The sequence below is a fragment of the Chiloscyllium plagiosum genome, unplaced genomic scaffold, assembly GCF_037043375.1.
Source record: "Chiloscyllium plagiosum isolate Xiang-an unplaced genomic scaffold, Cpla_swu_hap1 HiC_scaffold_27, whole genome shotgun sequence".
Classification (NCBI taxonomy): domain Eukaryota; kingdom Metazoa; phylum Chordata; class Chondrichthyes; order Orectolobiformes; family Hemiscylliidae; genus Chiloscyllium; species Chiloscyllium plagiosum.
In genome coordinates this window covers 5,632,063-5,651,715 of record NW_028270165.1, presented here as the reverse complement: position 1 = coordinate 5,651,715, position 19,653 = coordinate 5,632,063, and the positions used below count along the sequence as shown (strand labels likewise).

General features: G+C 45.2%; 1 non-coding gene across 1 annotated transcript; it reads right to left on the bottom strand.

Moving 5' to 3' along the window:
• Positions 1 to 18,281: 18,281 nt before the first annotated feature.
• Positions 18,282 to 18,353, bottom strand: trnae-uuc (transfer RNA glutamic acid (anticodon UUC)). Its single transcript has one exon. It is a non-coding gene; the product is annotated as a tRNA-Glu (tRNA).
• Positions 18,354 to 19,653: the final 1,300 nt, after the last annotated feature.

The following is a 19,653-nucleotide window of genomic DNA, read 5'->3' as shown; positions in this document are numbered from 1 at the left end:
CTGTCTCGGACTGTAAGCATCCGCAGTCCTTTACGTTAGAAATTCAATCAATTCAGAAACCCCTTTGTGCTTCCTCAGTGGAAAAGATTTCCGTTTGGGAAACATTTTCCTGACACCATTAAAAACGCGCATCTTTGCAGCCAAGAAAGCGGTTGGAGCGAGAACAACAAACGCTCCGTCCCGGGGTGGTCTCGAACCAGCAACCTCCCGATTAGCACCCGAACGCGCAAATCAGTTGCGCCACAGAGACATGCCCGTACATTCCTTCCCAGTCTCCTTGAGGAAGTTACTATTCAATTCATAATTCAACCTGCCCCGCACAGAAGTACCATTGTCAAAGCACTGATAACATGGTCGTCTGGTGTCAGCTCGATTTCAGGTCCTGATTTCTCTGTCCTCTGGTCCCCCTGTTCCCACAGAGTAAAATGTTGTCTGTTCTCAGCTCTACTCGATTTCTGCTGAATCGTTGACCCCCTTTTACACCTTCTGGAGCAATAAAATATTCTGAGTCTCCAGGAAATGACACCTTATTTTTCCCCCCTCCTGATTTTAAAAATCTCTATAAAGTTATCTGTCAACTTGCTAGGCTTCGTTGGAAAAATGTCCCAACTTCTTCTTAACTCAAACCCTCCATTCCCAGCAGCACGCTGGTAAAGTAGGGAATAGGGATTTGTATCAAATCACATAAATGTACTGTCTGAAAAAATCTGGCTGTGTTCTTGCCTGAGATATTGAGAGTCCCTGTTGTAAGTAATTACGAATGCAATTATTTTGGTCACAGAATTGAACAATCATTTTGCAACAAGGGGGTCTACTCTGATAAGGAGGTAGTGGTCATTTCTAGGGTAAGTGAACAGTTTGTAGATCAGGGAGATGAAGTTCCAGACACTTGGGAAAGGCAAGAAATGACTGTGATAAATAAGACAAAGAACTGTGGATGCTGGAAAACTGAAACAAAAACTGACAACACTGGAAAAACTCAGCAGGACTGGAAGCATATGTGGAGAAAAAGCAGAGTTAAGGTTTCCAGTCCAACAACTCCTCTTCAGGATTCTGAAATAGTTTGTGAGAACCTCTTAAGACTACTGCTCCGCTTTAAGACCATAATACACAGGACGAGGATGAGGCCATTTGGCCCATCGAGTCTACTCCACCAGTCGATCATGGCTGATATATTTCTCCATCCCATTCTGCTGCCTTCTCCTCATAACCCTTGACCCATTACTAATCAAGAACCTATCTCTGTCTTAAATGCCCTCAATGACTTGGCATCCTCAACCCTTCTCCTAGTGGAAACATCATCTCCACATCCACACTATCCGGTCATAGAGTGGCACGGCGCTGCCTGGCCCACTGTGATCTTCAGCATTTGTTGTTTTCAGGAAGGATTCCAGCATCTACAACAACGCGCTTCTAAATTTTGTACCTAGTTGGTTAGCTCTCCCTGGATCCCGTGAGATTTAACCTTACTCAACAATCCACTGTGTGGTACAACTAACAAAGTTCCCAGTCCCCACCTCCTTTTGCCCACGTAAGTAGCACAATGGATCAGTGGTGAGCACTGCTGCCTTACCGCACCAAGCACCAGCATTGGGGCGACTGTCTGTGTGGAGTTTGCACATTCTCCCTGCCGTGTCTGCGTGGGTTTCCTCCCAAAGTCTAACGATGTGCGGTTTCGGGAGAAGTGACCATACTAAATCGGCCCAGAGTGTGCGGTAAGTGTAGTGTAATGGGATAGGGGAAACTGTATGCATGGGTTACACTTTGGATGGTCTGTGTGGACTTGTTGGGCTGAATGGCGTGTTTCCACATTGTAGGAATTCTACGTGGCATTCCCCCAACTCCAGAGTCTCAGCACTCTTGGCTTTTCCCATGGAGTGTGAAGCTAAAAGTACACGCAGTGCATTACTTGAGCTGTTTTCCCCGGTATACCAGAGGCTGAGGGGTGACCTTACAGACGTTTATAGAGTCATGCGAGGCATGGATAGGTTAAATAGACAAAGTCATTTCCCAGGGATGGGAGAAGTCCAGAACAGGAGGATAGTATGTTTGGCGTGAGAGAGGCAAGTGTGAGGCATGATCTGACGGAGGAAGTAGTGGATGTAGGTCCAATTATAACATTTAAAAGGCGTCTGGATGGATATATGAATAGGAAGAGTTCAGAGGGATATGGGTCAAGTGCTGGTAAATGAGACGAGATTAATTTAGGCTATCTGGTCGGCACGGATGAGTTGGACTGAAGGACCTGTTTTTGTGCTGTGTATCTCAATGACTCTGGCTTGCCCGTAATGTTTGCCATGCCTGTATGTTCAGTTTCTGTCTGGTGTCGGTGCCAATGCCTTGATATCTCATTTCCTCCACCTCCCCAGATGTTAACCATTCCGTGTCTGGTTGTTTCTCAAGAAGCTGCATTGAAGGTTCATCCTGAATTGGTACTTTTTTTGCTTCCCAAAATCAGACTTACTCACTCCTACATATCGTGAAAGATACTAACTTTCAGGTGGAGGTATCCAAAATTCAGAGCTGTCTGTCTTGATATTTTCACTTTTCGGTCTCTGTAAGATCCTGAATCAGTACCGTCTGGAGAATTAGTTTGAGCGGAGTGAGAATAGAGGGGTGAGAGGGGGTGGGATGGTGCTTTCAATTTTGTGGAAAAAGAAAAGAATGTTCTGCAGAAAGTAGAATTGCTTGTTTGGAATTTCTAACCTGGACTGACAGTGATGATTTTTGTAATCTCTTTTTACAGATTATTTGAAGATCTGAAGACGGAAGTTTCAATATCAATAGCTGAAGGGCTTTGCCTGAAACATTGACTCGACTGCTCCTCGGATGCTGCCTGATCTGTTGTGATTTTCCAGCATTGCACTTTGACTCTGACTCTCCAGCATTTGCAGTCCTCAATTTCACGTCAATGTCTGACAGTCACTGAATCCATCGGGACTATAACAATTTTCGACCATGATTCTGTGAGAAGGAACCAAGCTTTTTGGTTCCTGTTTCAGTACGTTTTCAGCATCAGTGAGACTGGAAGAAAGACCCTACTGTTGCAGCACTTTGATTGTGGAGCCAGTAAATGTTATACAGACTAGGAAGAGGAATTCACGGCAGAGAGGTGCTGTACACGCGTTTGTGTGCAGGTGAAGCTTCGGTCATGGAGAAACCTAAGGAATCCCGTCCCGTGGAGAAACCGTGGAAGTGTGGCGACTGTGGGAATGGCTTCCGTTTCCCATCTGACCTGGAGACTCATGGGCGCAGTCACACCGGGGAGAGACTGTTCTCCTGCTCTGAGTGCTGAAAGGGCTTCAGCAATTCCACCCGCCAGATGAGCCATCAGCGGGTCCACATTAGGGAGAGACCCTTCAGCTGCCCTGAGTGCGGGAAGACCTTCAGCATTTCCTCTGTCCTGCAGAGAGACCAGCGGGTCACACAACCAAAATGCATTCTCCTGCCCCGAATGCGGGAAGGCCTTCAGCTATTCCTCCGTCCTGCTGACCCACCGCCGGGTCCACATATTAGAGAAGCCCTTCAGCTGCTCCAATTGCGGGAAGGCCTTCAACGATACCTCTGCCCTGCTGAGGCACCAGCGGATCCACACCGGGGAGAGCCCGTTCTCCTGCCTCAAGTGCGGGAAGGGCTTTACCCAGGCATCCCATCTTCGGGTCCATACCGGGGAGAGGCCTTTCCCCTGCCCAGAGTGCGGGAAGGCCTTCAGCAATTCCTCCCACCTGCTGAGGCACAGGCGGGGAACATACCCGGGAGAGGCCGTTCACCTGCCCCAAGTGCAGGCGGAGTTTCTCATCATTCTGCACCTTGCAGAAGCACCAGCGGGCACACCAGTGCTCCCAACAATCTGAGTCTGCTGGTGAAACTGCTGTGGGTCACTGCCAGGACTGAACCCCTGCCCATTCTGACAGTGCTTATCGTGGGAAAGTCGGTCGGATTTTTTTGCTTTATGCCGTCGTGCTCTCCCACCCCCGCAACTTTGCTTCCAGTGGGCACTTCTGCTCGTTGAGACCAGGAGCTGTTCTCTCTAGTGTTTTCTGTCCAGTTAAAGAATTATTGGCTCTGTCTGGGAACGAGTCCCAGTCTGTAAGAAATAGCTGAATACTTCAGGGTGTCCATTCACATTCAGCAGTGACTTTGAAATTAAATTTACGGTATGTGCCTGTGAACAACTCATCATCGAAGGATTGCCCAACGGCTTGGCAATCCATTGTTGGGCACTGATTGCTTCAAGTGATAATTTTAAAAATTCTCTTCCTTAATTTACCCCTTAATTTTGTGTCTATGGGATGGTGGAGGACTTGATCATAAGGCTTAAATCATCGCTATTAACTGGATTATCTTGTTTAACTTTGCCCTAGTAAATTTGCGGTATTCATAATTGTTTGTTCTTGTTTAAATTATAATTCTGGTGTGCAAGATCTGTTCATCAAGTGTGGCTCTCTTGATGAAACTGCTGTGGGTCACTCCCAGGACTGAGCCCCTGTGCATTCTGACAGTGTGTTTGTGCAGTGGGAGAGTCAGTGGGCTTTTTTATTTTATGCCCTTGCCCCTCCCTGCCCGCCGCCAACTTTGCTTCCATTGGGCGTTGCTGCTTGTTGAGCCCAGGAGCTGTTCTCTCGAGATTCTACTGTCCAGTTAAAGAATTGTTGGCTCTTTCTGGGAATGAGTCCTAGCCTGTAAGAAATGGCTGAATACTTTGGGGTGTCTCGTCAAATTCAGCAGTGACTTTTAAATTGGATTTACAGTTACGTGTCTGAGAACAACTCATAGTCCAAGTATTGGACAAAGGTTTGGCAATACATTGTTGGAAACTGTTTGTTTGAATTGGTAAGTTTTTTAAAAAAATTCTTTCTCAATTTGCCGCTGAAATTTCTATCTCTGAGATGATGGGGGACTTGATCAAAGGGTGTAAATCATTGCTATTAATTAGATTATCTACTTAACTTTGGCCTAGAAAAGTTGCCGTATTTATAATTGTTGGTTTTTGCTTAAATTATAATGTTGATGTGCAAGATCTGTTCTTCATCAAGTCTGGTTAGGAACAGTTGAGGAATTGAGGGACATTGCATGTTTTAATTTCACTGTGTTGTGAATCTGGTGAGAGTGACATTCATTTGTATTTGTTTGCTTACCTTTCGGTGTAATGTCTTTTACCCCAACTATTCACTATGGGAGTGAGTTCCACAGTCTCACCACACTCTGAGGTTTTTCATGAAATCCTTAGTGCAGAATTGGAAGGGAAAGTGTTGACGAGGGCAGAATATAGGGTCTTAAATGCAAAAGCCAGGAAGTCATTTGACAAAGTAAAACCATGACAATGTAGGGACAAATAAGGAACTTTGACAGCAATGAAGAGGTCACACGTCAGATTTCAAGATAATGGTCGTGACAAAAAGAAAAAGTACTCTGCTGATATTGGATATTGTAATTAAGCAAGTTTCGAGATGCTGCAGTTGGTTGAATATGATGACGTAAGAGATGAAATAACCAAAACCACGAATGTAATTTTATGTCGGTAACCATAAAGCAAGAGTATACTGTTGATTGATATAGGTCAATTGCGTGCAAGTAGGCTATTCAGCCCATCGAGTCAACATTGACTGACCGTCCCACCCAGACCCAATTCGTTACTCTATCTCTGTAACCCTGCATCTCCCATGGTCAATCTACCCTCACCTGCACATACTTTGGATTGTCGGAGGAGGCCAGAGCACCAGAGGAAACCCACGCAGACACAAGGGGAGAAGTGCAAACTCCACACAGAGAGTCGGCCCGAGGGTGGGATCAAACCCAGATCACTGATGCCTTGAGGCAGCAGTGCTAACCACCGTGCCACCACCACATGCTGCTCTCTAAAGAAATGAATTTCAAAGACTCGAGAACACTTGAGAGAAAAACAAAACTCTCCTGTATTAAATGAGAGGCTAGTCTCTGGCTAGAAATGAGTGGACATTACATTTACATTAAGTCCTCTCCAGATGTTATACAGCTTCATCAGATCATCTGTTTCTTCTAAACTGAAACTGATACAAGCCCAGCCTGACATCCTCTTGTCGCCGATTAGAAGTTGAGTAAATCAGCGACCCTCGACCTCACTGGCATTACACAGGATGCCCTCAATCCAAGTTGACCTTAATTGTCTAACCTCTTGACGCCTACGCCACCATGTGGTCAGCCGCAACTCAGCCCTGAACGAGAGCAGAGGAACTGAATAGACAGCAGTGAGGTGAACATTGCATTCCCAGAGAATATTGTTCAAGTGAGAAAGTTGTTCAGCTCACATTCGGATCATTGCAGGGACCATGTCTCCTGTCATTTAACTATCATAGATCCCAATAACAGTCTACTTTTGTTGTACATTGTGTGTGTTTTACCTGATTTTCTGTTGCTGTCATTCCCATTAGGGTGTGTGAATTCAGTACCAGATAATAGTCTCAGTTCTGAATTATCCTTGAGGATTGGTGTAGAACGTACAAAGTGTCAGTCATAATGGAAGAAGCTGTACTGTTTATTTAACCCTTTGCTGTCATTGTCCTGGGACTGACTGAATGGGGAAGTGTAGAGGGAGTTTTACTCTGTATCAAACCCAATGCTGTCTTTGTCTTGGCAGTGTTTGTTGGGTACAGTGTTGAGGTAGCTTCACTTTCAATTTAAGAGTAGCGGAAGCTTTATTCTGATTGTAATCCCATGCTGTCCTTGTCCTGGGAGTGTGAGATGGCATCTGTAATTGAAGTGAATGCAGACTTGCTGTGGGAGTGGAGGATACTTCTACCTGAGCACACCCATCTTTGAGATTGCTGTGCTGATCAAGACACTCTCAGACACCGTCATTCACTTTTCCAACCAACTACAGGGTGGTTAAGGATGGAATAAATACAAGCATTGCCAGCGATGCCCACACCCCATGCATGAATAAATACTTTTTGTTTAAAAGTTACATTCACGTTCCAAACCCTCTAATGTATCATTACTTACATGGAAAATTCCTGTCTGTTTGGAATATCATTTTAAAACATAGGAATGTGTCAACCATGTAGAAATATAACAAGAACAACAAATGGAGAAGTTAACAGGTAATGAGCAGGACCAGAATGCTGAGTCAGTCTGACCTCCATGGCTGAGAGTTCTCCCAGATGTTGAAGTTCCACCTGTGCCTTTTACTCTTGCAGCTTCCCCAAAAGTTTGTCCCTGATGTAGATCATTAAAAGGCCCGAATAACTAACTGTTTTTATCTCCATAGCTGCTGCCAGACTTGCTGAGTAATTCCAGCCCTTCTGCTTTATTCTTTTATCGGATTTGAGCTTCCCTAAGTCAGTGTAATGAAGAACTGCAATGCTGGAGATCTGAAACACAAAAAATGCACCAATTGCTGGAGAAACTCAATAGGACTGGAAGCACAAGTGGAGAGAGAAGCAGAGTTAGCATTTCAAGTGCTGTGACCCTTCTTCACAACTGTTCTGGACGCAGGCCAAGATATTGACTCTGTTTCTTTCTCTCTCTCTCCAGCGGTGTTGCCAGACTGGCTGAGATTCTCCAGCAATTTCTGTTCTGACACTTTAACAAGGTTGATGTTTGTTATCCATCCCTAAGTGCAAGGTGTCTTGCTTATACCAATTCAGAGGGCAATTTAAGAGTCAACCACATTGCTGTGGGTCTGGAGTCACATGTAAGTCAAACCAGGTAAGGATGGCAGTTTCCCTCCTGAAAGGACAATGGTGAACATGGGCTTTTATGACAATTAACGTCAGTGCCATCGATACCATACTGAGACTAACTTTGTGTTCCCCATTTATGATTTGAATTATTCACATCTCACCTCTTGCTGTGGTGGGATTTGAACTCATGTTCCCTGGATTACTCATCCTGTGACATTACGACTACACTGTTGTTTCCCATTCTTTGTTATTTTATGTTTTGCTGTTTACGTCTTTGTCCTCTGATGTTTGGGAAATTGAACCTGTTTGAAAGGTTGTCCTAAACCTGCCCCTTTGACCAAGTGTTTGGTCACCTGTCCTAATCTGTGCTCCGCTCTTGTGATTTTTAAAGGAATTATCATTATGTTCACATGAAGCACTCTGAGATAGTTTACTATACAGGTGTCATTTGAATGCAGCTTGTATCCCTATCTTAATCAGGAACTAGGAGAAGACAGAAATGAGGATGATTCCTTTTCTCGCTGAGGGTTGTGTGTCTTCCTCAAAAGGCAGTGGATTCAGAAATTTTTAGGCAGAGGTAGATAGGTTCTTGATAACCAAATGGATGAAAGATTGTCGGGAATGTGCCTGTTGGGAGCAGGCACATTGTAGCAATTGCAGTATTTTTTGTGTAAATTTTGTTGCTTCTTACTCAGTGTTGCTGAGAATCTTCTAAATATAAACCAAAACACTTCTATTATTATCGCACCAATGGAAGTGTTGGTTTGGATGTAACATTGTTGAATTAGCCATTCCCATCTTTTCCAGAATTCTGTGTTTAAAGGCCTCGAGTCAGGTTTCCATCCCTGAAACAGTTCTTATCAAGGTCATGTTTGACATCCTTTCTCACGGTGACAGGGATGAACATTCCCTCATCGACCAGCGGACATACTTCATCAAGGTTAATGTAAGTACTGACCCTCTCCAGCATCACTCTATCCTCTGGGAGGGTCTGCTTTTAGCGTCTTCCGTTCTGATTTGTTTAACCGTAGCTGCTGGTGTTGGCATCTATACTGATGATATCCAACTGTGCCTGAACACCACTTCTCTCCCGACTCCTTTGTCATTCATAATTTACCAATAATTTCTTCTGAATGTCTGCCCGATTTCCAGCTTTGGATAACCATAAACATTCCTTTTGTTAAATATTGTGAAGGGTGAAGCCATTGTTTTACTCCCCAAGTTCGACCTGAGCTCCCCCCTCCCCCATCCAAGTAACTCTGTTGACAACCTTCTTGTCACATTAAAACTAGGATCGATAGATCTGTGATCAGTCAGGGGATGAACAGTTACAGGAAAAGGGCAGGAAAGTGAACATGGGAATGTCAGATCAGCCTCAATCCTACTGAATGGAGGAGCAGGCTCAAAGGGTTGAATGGCATTTTCCTGTTCCTATTTCTTATGGTTCCCGAGCCCTTACCTCTGATACAGGACACTGACTTCAGTGTGTGCCATTACTGAGAGTGCTGATGTTCCCTTGTGTAATATCAACAACTTAGAGCTGCTAAACCTCTTGGTCCTTTGTTACCTCTAAACATAATAAGCCAATGTGTTCTGTGGAGGCGATGGCCGACTTTATATTCACCAGACTATTCACCCAGGTAATATTCTGGGGACTTGGGTTCAAAACCTGCCACGGCAGATGGTGGCATCTGAATTCAATATAAATCTGGAATTAAGAGTCTAATGATGAAACCGTTGTGGTTTGTGGTAAAAACGTATCTGGTTTCCTGCTGTCCGAACCTGATCTGATCTACATGTGATTTCAGATCCACTGTCAGCTGGTTGAATCTTCACTGCCCTTTCAGCCAATTCTTAAAGCTCACCTTTTTTAACTATGATGTTGCCAGAATGATTTATAGAAGGCATAGGCTGGGAATTTTTTTCACTGGAGTGTAGAAGGTTGAGGGTGTTGGTTATGGAGGTTAACGAAGTCATGAGGGACAAAGGTAAGGTGAATAACCTTTGTCTTTTCCCGAAGGGTAGGGGAGTTCAAAATTTGGGAGTATATTTTTAAGATGAGAGGGAGAAGATTTAAAATGGACGGAGGTGGGGGGCAGTGTTTTTCACATTGAAGGTGATTCGTGTGTAGAATGAACTGTCAGAGGAAGTGGTGGATGCAGGTAATGTTACAATGTTTAAAATTATTTCGATAAGTTCATATGAGAAAAAAACACAGGCAGGTGGGTCTAATCTTCCCCCAGATATTCATAGGGACAGCCAGTCAGAGGGGGGCAGCGTCACGACAATCGTTGTTGTGTGGCATGTGTGACAGCTGCAACAAGACGTCCCAACTCCTGTGCTCAATGCTCTGACCAATGAAAGCAAGCATGCCAAAAGCCTTCTTCACCACCCGTCTCCCCACGACTCCATTTTGTCGGAGCTAGTAACCCGCAACCCTAGATCTCTTGGTTCAAAATACTGCATATGAAACAGATTTGGTGCTTGTTGGTAGACGTTAATATTTGGTGCATATCTCTCCTCTAATTTGGTATCTTATACTGAATGCCATCACTGATGAAGTCCAATGTGCCAAATCCAGAACTTCAAAATCCCTCTGTTCAACTACACTCAAGATCCTACCATTCACCATGTCAATCCTACCTTGGTTTGACTATACAAAATGTAAGACCTCATACTTAGCTATATTAAACTCCATTTGCCAATAACTTTAAACTTATGCAATCTAGTTCTGGACTCTCCCACCCCAGGTAAAAGACCTTTCCTATTTACCCTATCCATGCCCTCGTGATTTTATAAACATCTAGAAAGTCACCCCTCACCCTTCAAAACTTCCGGGAAAATGACCCCAGTCGATTCAGCGTCTTCCTGTAGCTCAAACCCTCCAACCCTGGCAGCATCCTTGTAAATGTTTTCTGTACCCTTTCAAGTTTCACAACCTGCTTCCTGTAGCAGAGAGCCCAGAATTGCATGCAGTATTCCAAAAGTGGTGTAATCAATGTCCTCTCTGAAGAGGACTTTAAAAAATATAACTACAAGCAAATCAGGTTAGTTGGGCATAACTTTCCCATAGCAGTTTGTTTTGGCTGTCCCTCATTAATCTATGTTTTTTTCAGTTATGAGAAAATATTTTGTTGGATGTGATGATTGCGAGCACATTCAACATTTGCTCATTGTACCTCATGGCCCTTGGACAGAGTAATTGTGGCTACATGCTAGAAGGCAGTTGAGAGTCAACCACATTACAGTAGGTCTGGAGTCACAAAGTGTGAGTGTGTGTGTGTGTGTGTGTGTGTGTGTGTGTGTGTGTGTGTGTGTGCACGCGCGTGCGCACGTGCATACATGCATGCAGGGTTCATGACTGGTAGATTTCCTGCCTTAAAAACGACAGTTTCTGGAGATACACAACAGTTCTGGTTGCATCTATGAAGAGACAACAGTGTTCCTGCTTTGAGTCCAGTGGTCCTTCAAAACTTGGCTGGATTCAAAACGTTAACTGGTTTCTCTCCACAGATGCTGCCAGACCTGCTGCGTTTCCCCAGCAATTTTGCCTTTTGTTGCTGGTCTCCAACATCTGCAATTCATTATTTTAGTGAATAACTGTTTCCTGGTTGCCAGGACCGAGATAAACTTTCACTTCCAGATCTTTTTATTAGTTGAACATAAATTCCACCAGCAGCCATGAAGGGATTTGAAATCGTGTTCTCAAAAAACCTAGATCCCTAGGTTGCTCAACCAACATCGCTAGATCCCAATCTTCCTTTCATAGGCAACTTTCTCCTGACTATTGTCCTATATTCATTCATGGGATGTCGCACTTTGTCTCCCACTATTGTTCTGGTTAACATCAACTTCACTTTCCCGCTGTTTCCCCATAATCCTCAATTCCCTTTCTGATTTTTAAACAAATCTTAGTTTTGAATGCACTTAACAATCTAGTCTCAACAGCTGTCCTAAACATGCAATCCCTTATTTGCAGGTTATTCCCTTTGGTTCTAAACTCACCCACAAGGGTAAACTTTCCCACATCTAGCCTGCCGCATCTCCCCAGAATCTTGTTTGTGACAATAAGGTTACCTCGAAATCTTCTAACTTCTATTAACCACAGGCACAACCTATTCATTTCTCCTCGTAAGACATAATTTCCATCCCTGATATCATCCTGGTCAACCTTCTCTGGACTGCCTCCAATGCCAGTTATCTTTCCTGAGCTAAAAGGCCCAAAACTGTTCCCAGTGTTCAGTTATGGCCTAATTGGTGTCTTAATTACCTATTACTCACTGAACTTGGATGAAGTCTTCATGGATGCGAGCTTGCAAATCCTCCTATTCAGCAACTTTCTCCATTTAACATTCAGCACTTTTCCTCCTGGCAAAGTGCACAACCCCATTTTCCCACATTCTATTCCATTGGCCAAGGTTTTGCTCATTTGCTTAACATGTCTATATCCCTCTCCATGTCATCCTCACTACCTGCATTCCAATCAACTGTCTCTATTGCAGTCTTGGCAATATTACACTCATTTCACATATCCAAGTAATTCATATCCATATTGTAAATAATTCTGGCCTCAGCACTGATCCCTGTGGCACATTGCTAGTTACAAGTTGCGATCCTGAACATGCCCCTTACCCCCTACTGCATCATTGGTTAGCCAATCATTTATCCATACGATTAGAGTGTCTCCAATATCATGTGAATATCATTGGCTCAGCCAGCAAGTCTTCCCAAACCGTCCTTGAAAAGGTGATGGTGAGCTGCCTCATAAATTGATTCACAAATATGAACATATAATAAAGGTTCAGGAGCGAGTTCCAGGATTTTGATCAATAACATCGAAGCAATGCGTATATGTCACAGTTGGAATGTTGTGTTCACACTTATCTCCTCTTGCTGGTTGAAGTGATGGAGTGGAAATTGCTCTTGAAGAGCCGCCACTCATATAATCAAGCCAGACAGATCGATTGTGGCCAGAGACTCTGCCATTTTGACTTCTCATCAATCTACATTCTTTCCATCCAAGTTTTAGTCACATCAAACTGCCACGCAATGCTGTTATGTCCTTAGTAAACTATAATAACGTGAAGATCGCTGGGATGATTTTCAACATCCGATTGCAATATAAACACAGATCAATGTTTCCAGTTTTGGTGGAACAAAAGACATCGTATTGGTGGATAATTACAGTTAGTGCAAACACAGCTAGCCATCGATAAATATTAATCCTGATCACTTCCAATGGCCAAATTTCAATTCAGAAACCAAGTGCTGCTTGTAACATAGACAATATGATAAAATGGCTCATAGGAGGAGAAATGGGGCATTGAGCAGGAGTGAAATGTTTGCTTTTGGTCACCTCCACAATTGTTAGAAAAACAGGTTGAAAGGATTCTTAAAAGGTGGCTGAAGTAGTGATGTGGCATAACACTTCAGACAGCGCAAAGTTGAAGACCACTTTCTCGTGGAAGAAAAAGACATTTCTTATTTCTGAAAGAACTGGGAAACAGACGAGGGAATGAAATCTGACTTGGGAGCTATTTCCTATTTGTTGAGGAAGTTGCTTTATCACAGTCTAGGTTTCGAGCATAAGCTCTTCATCAGGATTAAAGGGTTGCCCATGGGGGCTGAGAGATAAATGGGAAGGAAGTGGGGCAGGAGGGAAGGCAGCTGGGAGTGCAATAGGTAGATGGAGGTAGGGATTGATGGTGATAGATCAGAGATGAGCGTGGAGCAAATAGGTGAGAAGCAAGGTGGACAGGTAATGCAGGTCAAGAGGTTGGTGTCGAATTGGAAGGTTGGATCTGGGACAAGGTGGTGGAGAGTAAATGAGGAAACTGATGATATCGACATTGATCCCATGTAGTTGGAGGGTCCCAAGGCAGACGATGAGGTGTTTTTCCTACAAGCGTCGGGTAGCAAGAGTTTGGCAGTGCAGGAGACCCAGGACTTGCATGTCCTTGGTGGAATGGGAGGGGGAGATAAAGTGTTCAGCACAGGCGGTCGGTCGTTTAGTTTCAGTGACCCAGAGCTGTTCGGTGAAACGTTCTGCTAGTTGGCGTCCAGTTTCCCGAATGTCGATGAGACCATATTGCGAGCAATGGACATAATCTTATAAATAGATTGCTTAAATCTTAGCCTGCCGGAGTAATTTTCTTTAAGTAAATTAAAGAAAACTTTAATTAAATTGGGTGACTGCATGAAACGGTTTGATGGTCAGATTTGAATCATCACTCCCAAATGAGACAATGCCATGAATATCAGTGAACTGCTCTTTTTGTTAAAAACCACAAGTTCTTGATTTATTTTCATAACTTACTGTTATTTACACCTGCACATTCAATGTCAAACTCTGACATCAGAAATGAAATTACAGCATTAATTTTGACTTACAATATTCGAACAAACAAATTAATAGCACACAGTGAATACCAACTCTGATTAATATGAAATTAAATTTGACCAAAAAAAATAAAATCAAGATTGGAGATAAGAAATGGGGGAAGGGCATAAGGCAAGAAATGCAGCATCATCGAGGGTGCTCCTCCAGGGAGTGTACTTCACGAACTACCACTGCTAAATATAAACACTCTGAGATGATCTTCCGGTTTTAATGTAAACCATAGCCCTATACAGTAGGTACCATTTAAATGAATTAGAGCTAATTCAGCCTCCAGCCTTACACCCCGCTTCTTGGAGCTCGGACCTTCGTCCAGCTCCGGGAAATTACTGCTACTGCCACTCCTCCACTGAAGAAGCTTTGGGAAGCAGATGTAAAGGCAAGATACAGAACAGAGCATCTTTGCAAATGAAAGCAGCTTACAGAGACATTGAGCAATAGCATCACATGGTTTTGACCCATCCACCTCTGGGTTATGTGACCAGCACCCTCACACAGCACTACTCTGCTTCTGGGCACCCCGCAGCTGGATTGCGGATCAGTTTAAAGTAGGTCCTATATCCCTGATTACATCGGTACACAAGGCAGTGAAGAAAGGTTTCAGCACACTGGCCTTCATCAATTAGAGAACTGAGTATAGATGTTGGCAAGTGATGTTGTAGTTATACAGGACGTTGATAAGGCTGCACTTGGAATATTGCGATCAGTTTTGTCCCCTTGGTGTTCTGACTTCTGACGTCTTCAACTCTGGGTTTGTTTTGAACCTTGATGGGATACTTTGTGCAACTCAGCATGTTTAAACAGTATCTCTCAGAGGGATTCATTTGAAACTTTTCAGGAGGTGAGCTCAACAAGATTGAACTATTCAAATTTACTTGGACTCTCTTTTAAACTTACTTCAGGACCAGTAGTCAGAGACACGTACAGCATGGAAACAGACCCTTCTGTCCAACTTGTCCATGCTGAGCTGATATCCTAAATTAATCGAGTCCCATTTGACAGCACCTGACCCATATACGCTGGCAGCTTATTTCATATATATACCACCCTCTGCATGAAGACGTTGTCCCTTTAATATATTTCGCCTCTTACCCTACACCTATGCCCTCTAGTTCTGGACTCCCACACCCCAAGGAAAGGACCTTGTCTATTACCCTGTCCATGCCCCTCATGATTTTGTAACCGCTATTACGTTACTCCTCTGCCTCCGATGCTCCAGTGAAAACAGTTCCATCCCATTCAGCCTCTCCCTGTCACTCAAACCGTCCAACCCTCAGCAACATTCCCGTAAATTGTTTCTCATGGAGAAGTTAACGTTTCAGTTCTGAAGAAGGGTTAATACCCAAAACGCTGACTACTCCACACCCTGGTGCTGCCTGGCTTGCTGTATTCTCCCAACCTCCTGCTTGCCTACTTCGGGTTGCAATATGTAGTGGCTCAGTGGTTACCACTGCAGCCTCACAGCGCCGGGGACCCAGGTTTGTTTTCAGTCTTGGGTGGCTGTCTGTGAGGAGTTTGCACTTTCTCCCAATGTCTGCGTGGGTTTTCTCTGGGTGGTCCTGTTTCCTTCCATAAACCAAAGATGTGCAGGTCATCTGGATGGGCCTTGCTTATTTGCCATAGAGTTAGGTATATTAATCAGAGGGAAATGGGTCTGGATGGGTTAGTCTTCGGAGGGTCGGTGTGGACTTGTTGGGACGAATGGCCTGTTTCCACACTGTCGCTAATATCATCTGCACTACTTATGTCACGAACGAATGGCAGAGTAGCCTCAACAGGCCGAATGGCCTAACTTCTGCTCCGATGGTCTTGCAGTCTTAGGTTTCTCTGGATCATTTCATTGGGAATGTGCAGTCCCGGGCTCAATGAGCAGCAGTGTCCACTGAAAGCAAAACTCATAGGATCGTAGCACACCTACAATGTGGAAACAGGTCCTTCAACCCAACACATCTGCACTGATCTCCTGAAGAGTAACCCACTCAGATCCATTTTCCAACCCTCCATAAATTGCACACAGACCCCCAAGAGTGGAATTATTCCTGGGTTCCTTCTGCCATGAGGCAGCAGTGCTAACCCTCAGCCACCATGGAGTTGTAGTTGTGGGGCGGGGGGGAGGGGGGAGGCAATTGCAGTCCAGCAGAAAACAAAAACAGCCCACCTACTCTCCTACTGCACCAACTGTGAGAACTGGCAGGAGGTTCAGTTCTGGGGTGTGACCCAAGGCAGCATCACCGGTGGGATCTGATTGCTGGGAGCGCTGGTGTCCCCGCTGGTGCTTCCGCAAGTTGCAGGAAAACATGAACCTCTTCCCGCACTCAGGCCAACTGAAGGGCATCTCCCCGGTGTGGTCATATTTGTGCTTCAGTCGGGCGGAGGAACTGATGAAGGCCTTCCCGCACTTAGGGCAGCAGATTGGCCTCCCCAACCCCCCACCCCCCAATGTGGATCAGCTGGTGCTTCAGCAGTGTGGAGGAGCGGGTTAAGACCTTCCCTCATTCGGGGCAGGAGAACAGCTTCTCCCCGGTGTGGACGGACTGGTGCCTCAGCAGGGCCGAGGAATTGCTGAACGCCTTCCCGCACATAGGGCAACGGAACGACATTTGACCAATGGGCCAGTAGGTCGGAGGAAAGATCAAAGCCCTTCCTGCACTCGGGGCAGACGAACGGCCTCTCCTCAGTGTGGATCCACTGGAGTCTCAGCAGGTGGGAAGAACTGCTGAAGGCCATCTCGCACTTGGGGCCGGAGAACAGCCTTCCCCGGTGTGGACCAACTGGTGCGTCAGCAGGGCACAGGAATCACTGAAGGCCTTCCCACACTCAGGGCAGCAGAAGGGCCTCTCCCCCCTGTGGACCCATTGGTGCTTCAGAACCCTTTCAAATTTCACAGTATCCTTCTGATAGGCGGGAGACCAGAAATGCACACAATATTCCAAAAGTGGTCTAACCAATGTCCTGTACAGCCACAACATAACTTCCCAACTCCAATACTCAGTCAAAGGATTGCAAAAGCTTTCGAAACCCACACAAAACAACCAGGAAAGAATGGAGGGACAAACCGAATTTTTGAGAGTCAGCTTGGAAGCATCAATGAGAAATCGGTGGACTGGGTTTATTGGGTACCCGTTCTCCTTAAATACACTATATACGTATTTATGTTGTGCTCTTCGTAGTTTCTCTGTGCTGCAGTGTGTAGTGCCTCATTGAAATAGTGTCCTGATGCAGCTTCGTTTGTGGGTGTTGGGTTGATTGCTTCTGTGGTTAAGCACTTGGTTTGCGTGTGTTGTTTTTCTGTAGACGCTAGTTTGAAGTTCCCCATTGACTGTTCGCTCTACTGTGACATCTAAGAATGGCACTTTGTTGTTGTTCTCCTCCTCTTCAAACCAGGAGCCCCCCTCAGGCCATAGTCTCACTACTTAGAACACCAATATACAGACTAGTCAAAGGCCTCCACTGAAGACTAAAACACCAAGTCGAAGATTCACGCCACTCCATTTATTCCATCCAAGAATTCCTGAACACCAAAGACACTAAGTTAGAAGAGGATGGAATAATGATGTCCTTTGACATAACAGCCCTGTTCACATCCATTAACATCAACGTGGCCAAAGAAAACTGGAACACTACTCGAAGAACCAAAGACATAAACACAGCACCAACTTCATCAGCAAAGATAGCACTATCCACCTCGTGGAACTGTGCCTTAACCACCCACTTCGTATTCAGTAACAAGCCCTACAAACAAATCAACGAAACACCCATGAAAACACCAGTATCAGGATTCCTAGCAGAAGCAATAATGCAGAGTCTCAAACTAACAGCCCTTCCAACGATCCAACTCAAACTTTGTTGTCCGCCACAGTGATGACACTTTTGTCATCAAAAAATGAAGTAAATTAGAGGAAACCTACAACACCATCAACAATATCCTTACTGGCATAAAATTCACAAAAGAGGAGAACAACAACAAAGTGCCATTTCGAGATGTCACAGTAGAGCGAACAGTCAATGGTAAATTCAAAACAGCGTCTACAGGAAAACAACACACACGAACCAAGTTCTTAGCTACAGAAGCAATGATCCCTACACATACAAACAAGCCTGAATCAGGACACTATTTCAACGAGACACAACACACTGCAGTAGCCAGTAACGACGAAGACCAATAAGGAACTGCACAGCGCATTTAAGGAGAATGGGTAGGCAAAAGAGCCACTGAGAACCACTTCCCTGACCGGGAGTCGAACCCGGGCCGCAGCGGTGAAAGCGCCGAACCCTAACCACTAGACCACCAGGGAGACGGCAGCGCGCCCTCACAGCCCTATAGTATATTGCTTCCCTGCCCGGAAATCGAACATGGGCCACGATCGTGAGAAGGCTTCCACCAATGTCATTGCTTGTATCCATTGCTCCCGATGCGGTCTCCTCTACATTGGGGAGGCTGGAGACTCCTCGCAGAGTCACGTCACAGCGCTTGAGGGAACATCTCCAGGACACCCGCAGCAATCAACCCCATCACCCTCTGGCCCAACATTTCAACTCCCCCTCCCACGCTGCCGAGAACATGCAGGTCCTGGGCCTCCTCCATCGCCGCTCACTCCCCACCCGATGCCTGTAGGAAGAACGCCCCATTTTTCACCTCGGATAAATTCAACCCCAGGACATCAATGTGGACTTCACCAGTTTCCTCATTTCCCCTCCCCCCACCTTACCTCAGTTCCAACCTTCCAGCTCAGCGCTGCCCTCATGACCTGTCCTCCCTGCCAATCTCCCTTCTCAACTGTCCGCTCCACCCTCCTCTCTGACCTGTCACCTCCATCCCCACCCCCATTCACCTATTGTACTCTTTGCTACCTTCGGCCCAGCACCCACCCCCCAATTTATCTCGTAATCCCTGGAAGCGTCCTGCCTCTATTCCTGATGAAGGGCTTTTGCCCGAAACGTCGGTTTTCCTGCTCCTCGGAAGCTGTCTGACCTGCTGTGCTTTTCCAACACCACTCTGATCAAGCTTTGGTTTCCAACATCTGCAGTCCTCACTTTTGCCTACCCAATAAACCCTTTGTGACGATTTCACATCAACAAACTGACACTAGCAGACACAAGGTCTGCAGAAACCCTAGCCACATTACTTTACATTAAAGACATCTGTGAAATGGTGTCCAGACAACTCAACTCTCTCAGCATTAAACAACGGCTAGTGAACCTTAAATACAAACAACCCGCGAACGAATGTTATTTACAAAATACCATACAAGGAAATATATACATGGACTCTGCCGCACAGTTCTCTGTGGCAAGAAATGCTGGGATGAGATAAGGAAGATTTTTTCAGCCAAAACGAATCGGCACTAACTGGACAGCCATTTAAAATCAACGCTGTCAGGCCAGGATGGAAGATTGGAAGGGATAATCAGTTTTCTTATTTCCTGAAGATTTACAAAGCTGAGACTGGGTTTTGGTGTTTGTTCCCTTTCCACTCCCAGGAGCCGCAGTGGTTGGGGCGGTGAGTTGGGGAAAGTGAAATGTGCCCGTGAGCAGCGTGTGGGGCTCTTTCAGCTTCCCCTCCTCTGACAGCGCTGTGACGTGACTTTGATGTTC